This window comes from Cryptomeria japonica, chromosome 10 (assembly GCF_030272615.1).
Source record: "Cryptomeria japonica chromosome 10, Sugi_1.0, whole genome shotgun sequence".
In the NCBI taxonomy this organism is placed as follows: Eukaryota; Viridiplantae; Streptophyta; class Pinopsida; order Cupressales; family Cupressaceae; genus Cryptomeria; species Cryptomeria japonica.
In genome coordinates this window covers 624,435,316-624,441,128 of record NC_081414.1, presented here as the reverse complement: position 1 = coordinate 624,441,128, position 5,813 = coordinate 624,435,316, and positions in this window count along the sequence as shown.

The following is a 5,813-nucleotide window of genomic DNA, read 5'->3' as shown; positions in this document are numbered from 1 at the left end:
TATCCCATGCCTGAGCCACCCGGTGGAGGAGGAGCATGTTGCATATATGGATGGTATTGATCTTACACATGTTCATATGGAGTAGGCCTATAATGATGTTGCATATAGGAACCACTTGGTATAGAGTCATAATGAGGAATGGAATATATGTTTTGTCCATGTAAACCATACTCTACAGACATGTCATGAGTTTGTTCTAGTGTGTTGCCTCCAAATTTGACGCGGGCTTTCTTTGTGTCCAAATTTTGAACATGCCTTTGGATATCCAATTGCTTTTGTGGTTGGTCCTTAGCATTGGTATGCAATTGTGTATACTTATCTGCATAAGACTTCCATAATGGTCTGCGTAGACAAAGTTGTTCATGAGATTCTCTTTCATGAGTATCATAAGCTTGACCATGTGTATTTGGAACCTCAGGTTTTTGAAACAAAGATGATGGTGATTCAGGCACAAGATGTGGTCCTCTATTGCCTCCACTATTAGGCCTCCTTTGATCCATGTTGAGTTGAGGTTCTTGCAAAGGTTGATTTTCCATTATTTGAGACATGTCAAAATCATGAGGGATCTTGGCTCCACTTTGTGCCATCACTTGTAAGAAATATTGTCTATCTCTCCTCATTATTTCCTCAACCAATTGATTAAAACGGGGATCCATAATGGAGTCTTCCACTTTTGCTGAATGTACAGAAAAGTTGTCCATATTGTCATTGTGTGTATCATTGTTGTTTGTATTGTCCATGTTCTCAACATTTTGAATGTTTCTATAAGTGTCCATGTCAGGTAATGTGGTATGATCAGAATTGAAAAAGACATCATTGTCATACTCATAGGCACTCATGTTTGCGGACTCTTGAGCCTCTTTAGCTTCTCTCCTAGATTTCTGGAAATGGGTTTCAACCATGAACTAAATCTTGACCAAGATGTGGGAGACTAGATGAAAATTGAAAGAGTATGAAAGACCAAGAGTTGGATGGAATGAAAATGAATCTGAGGTGTACTTGCAATGTCCAAAGTGTAAGACCAAGTATGTATGTAGTAGAGTAGGTGTGGCTTCCAAAGAGATGATAGTTTCTCTTGATGAGGTAAGTTGACCTTGACTCTAAGTAAGACCAAATGAGACCCAAAGGTGATAGACCTCGATGAGGGACCACTTAGCAAAATGTTGTTGTATGTAGTGTGTTGACAAAGTAAGATGAGGATAAGCAAGTGACCTTTTGACTCAAGTTTAGACAAATGTGAATGTAATGCAAGGTGTAAAGCAATGATGAACTTTGTGAGACCCAAAGATAGGTTGAATGCTAGATGAAAATCTGGAGAAATAACTTAGGAAGTGTTGACTCTAAATTTTGCTTTGGGGACGAACAACCTTATGGGAAATTCAGTGTTGGGGGACCAACTCACGCAAAGAAACACTGAATGACCTCTGGGATAGAGAAGCCGACTCTTCCTTGGGTTTTAAGGAAAGGGAGAGGAAACAAATACTTTTAAAAAAAATGAGATACTAAACACTTAGGCGATACGCCATATCATTAAAATGAAATGAACCAACAGAAATCAAGAAATATTTGTGACTTCTGTAAGCATCTGAGCCAAGAACATAATCGAAACTACAACCAAATTTTCTTGAAAACATAAGGGACACATTCATCACGCATTCACTAGATAACAAGTATAGAGAAACATAGTTTAATCAGTGAAGTCTTAGATAAAATACTCCCAAAGTTTGTCAGAATTTTCAACAACAACAGCACAGAAAACACTATTAACAGTAAGCCAGGTGAGACATCATAAAGGCCACAAGCACAATCTGAATAATCTTCTTATAGCCAAACCCAAATAGTTTTTAAAGGCTGGAAACGAAAGAAAACTCCTACTTAGCAAATTAGACTGTTCTTCTGCTTCTAAATCCTCTCTCTCTTTTTTTTTTTTTTTCTTCTATTTTTGCAATAGAGAAATCCGCCCTTAAATAGGCCACCGCTCCTAAAAACAGCTCTCCTAAAAATCCAAAACTGGCACAACCTCCTTTGAACAGAAAAACACGGCGTGTCACTACAGAGGCCGCACCCAGCAAAACAAACCCTGCAACTCAACCTTTTCCTCTAACGGCCCGAAGGTTACCCAGAGCTAAAAAGATTCTGTCAGAAGAGAAAGGACTGCGGAAAAGGGGACTGCTGCAAGGAACCTCTTACAAACGAGTGGGCCCGCCCAGAAGAACAGTCAGTAAGCATTGCCATTTATCACTCTTGCGCTGCTTCAAAAACTAGATGCCAAAGACGAATCGAGGGAGCAACGCCGGGCCACCAAGTGTCATGCACGCTCAGCCCTGCTGGCTAAAAAAACAACAATCACCACCAGGCTCACCAAGAAACTTACATTGGGGAAAATAAAGGTGAACATTTCCTGGCGACTATCAAGGTCGATTCTGCCTACGGAATAGAAGAACCCAAAATTACTGGTTCGAAGACCAGATCTCAACCCACAACGGGATGAAAAAGATCAAAAACATGCTACAAGGGCAGTTACTCATCCTATGAGAGCGTAACTTGCGCTTCCAACTCTTGGAAATATTGCTCCAGCCAAATTAATTCATCTAGGGGCAGAGGTACAGGTTCATCTTGTACTTGGTTCAGGAGAGCGGAGAGCTGGGCTAGAGGATGCAAAAAACCTTCCACCTCATTCACTGAAATAGGGCTTCCCAGCCGTTGCAGAAAAACTCTGTCCTGCTACAAAATCTCGATCTGCTGCAATACTTGTTCAATCCGTAGCACAGAACCATCCGCAAGGAAAGGAGAAGGTAAGTCTAGAGAAACAAATTTCTCGACACGCCGCTTAATGTCTGGTATTGAAAATTGTAAAGGCACTAGAGCAGCTGACACCTGCATAATTATCCTGTGGCGATTTATGAAGACATTAGTCCTTTTGATTAATTGCCGACGATCTGCAATCCCTTTCTCCTTAAGCTCCTCCTTTAGAGCGGAATAAAGCAACTGAATAAGATTCTAGGCTATTGGGAATTTCAGACCGATGATAAGCATAGAATTATTTATAAGGTGCCCAGCCTCAGTACAGAGGGTTTGCGCATCACTGAGAAATCTTAACACCGACTGCAAAGATGGGCAAAACTGCTTTACTTTTTCCCAATAAGAAACATACAGCTCCGTCAGCATGGTGGAGAAGTCTGGAGCAATCGACTGAGGGGGTGGGATGCTCATCAATCGAGATATCTCATTATCTTTCCCAACCGTTTCCTGCTGGAGCTGCTGGATTTTGCTTTGCTCAATAGCCACTTGATTTTCCAAGGCTAAGATTTTTGCTTCTCCAGTCCTGACGGTCTGTTGCAATTGCAATATATGATTCTGCTCCTGCTGCAGAAGAGTCTCCAATTCTGAAACACGTTTACTGGATTGCTCGAGACTTGTTTCTTTTGCTTTCAGTTCGGCTTCGAAAGTCGTCCTCTCATCCGTCCGTGACACTTGGGCTTCACTCAGTTGTTGGGCATAACCTTCTTTGAGAAGGATTTCTTTGCGCAATTGCATCTGAACCTGGGCGACATCCCTAGAAGCGGCCTTCAGTCGTTGTATCTCAGAGTCTTTATCTTGCAATTCCTTCAGGGCTACATTTCTTGTCACTTCCTAACCTTTTAGCTGGGAACCGACGTTGTTAAGGGCAGACTGCAATTTTCCTTTTTCTGTATTGGCTTGAGCTAGTAGGCTTTGCAGACGATTGATCTCTGATACCTGAGCCTTATCTTCCTTCCTTTGCTGGGAAAGGGAATCGCGGAGGCTAGCGTTTTCTGCTTGGAGCTTTTCTAAATGACGACTCTTCTTAATAAAGTCCGTGGATACTGCTTTAGAAGTTTCTTCCATCATTCCAACCTTGTCGGATGCCGTGGCGCTTTGGAGACTAACGCCCATTGCTTGTAACTCATAATCATCGGGCCTCATCTGGGATTCTGGCTTATCAACCTTGGGAACTAGATTTGCAAAGTAAAGGCAATCTCTTTGCTCGCTGAAATGGGTCTGCAGGCGAGGACGAGCGCGACGAGCACCTTCCTTCTCCTTCCTCTTACTTGCTTTATTCAAACCAACGGTTCGATCATAAACAACCTGTTGCTAGAAACTATCCGGGTGATCGATGGCTTGACCTGCAAAAACTCCACCAGGAGGGACAGCGAAAGGGAAATGCGAAAAAGGGGCAGCAAAAGAGGATTAGACCGGATGAGTCATCGCCAGTGAGGAAAATAATGGGACAAAAAGGGAACCCATTAATGGGAAGGAACTGACGGACGCCGCAGCCATACTCTGGGGGGAAAACTCTTCAAAACCTAGCCTACGCGACACAGAGACTGCTTCTGATGTGGGCGACTAAAAAGTTGTAAGTATGGGGGTTCCGGCCGGGAAAGGAGCGGAAGTCTATGTGAGTACGTCTTGGGGATTAATCGTCATACCCGCCAGGGCCAACGTAGGAGCAGTAGGGACTGAGGTTTGCATGACAGGCGTGAGAGTAGCTGCAAGAACATCCGGAGAATGGGAAGAAGGGAAAAAGGGACGTACTTGATCGACCGAAGGCTGCAACGGCTGAGGATCTATTGATGTTGTCGTTGATGTATTAGGTGCAATCTCTTCTGACCCACTGAGATATGGTTTTTTCTTCAGGGGGGCCTCAGAGGACTGCTTCTCAAACCGCCTCTTATTAGACTGTGAACGAGGTCTGCGAGTTGCACTGTCTAGAGAAGGAGGGATTTCTGGCTCTGGCTCCTACCCTTCGGTACTTATAATCCCAACTTCCTGTTGAGCAGCTATCTCGAGAGATGAGTCCCTGCGCGAGGAACTGTCACCTGTCTTATCATCAGATTTATTTACCTTACTCCATTCTTGCTCGAAACGCTCGTCCAGGGGTGCATTTCCAAGGCTAGTTCTAAGCTGATTCACTTCCTGACGATAGACCCAAAAATTTTCCCTTTTTTTTTGGGTCAGGATAAAGTTTTCATGCCTTCTAACAACGCCCGAGGAATTGGCTTCGCGGGGTTGAATCTTTGCACTGGGGTATAAAATTTTAACCACGAGAGGCGATCCAAAATAGGAAAATCGTCAGGACCCACATATTTGCTTGGGTCGTCAACCTGAGGGTTGGTACGTTCCGCCCATGAGTCTCGAGGTTCATGCCTCACAGCGTTTTTCCTTTTGCTTAAGCAACCATCAGGGTCGTAACTCCAAAGGTCATCAATTACCACGAAACCCAACTGCACCATCTTTGAAGTCAAGGTTTCCTCAGCTACTTTTCTTCTTACTAGGGTAAATGGGCCAATGGCCTTGTTATCCTCGGTGATGGAAGTATCATGCTTCCCAGCTCCAATCACTTGCTCGACTCTTGTCAGCTACCTTGCCATTTCCAGAGCTAGGGTTCTGTCAGTAACGTGAGTAGGTAGCCGGAACGACTCTTCAGAGAAACCATGTACGCGGATGAAAGAGAAATTCGGGCCCACGAACCAGTCGCAAGGAGGGCGTTCATTCTGCATCCAGTTCATTTGGACTTGTGAGAAACGGGCGAGAGGCTCATTGGGGATTACTCCAAAATCCTTGAGTACGAGAGCCAAGAACAAATCGAAAATCTGATAGGAGTCATAAAAGGCCAGCAATAGAGGCGTCCAACAAGACACCGACAATACACTTCCGGGCTCATCGAAAGTGGCCAAGCGCATGAACTGTGCGAAAAAGGTTTCATTCTGATGTAGAAGTAGGTACACCAATACTGAAGAGAACCTGAAACGTCACAACTATTGGAACTCGGATAACTGCTTGATCGTGGCCTT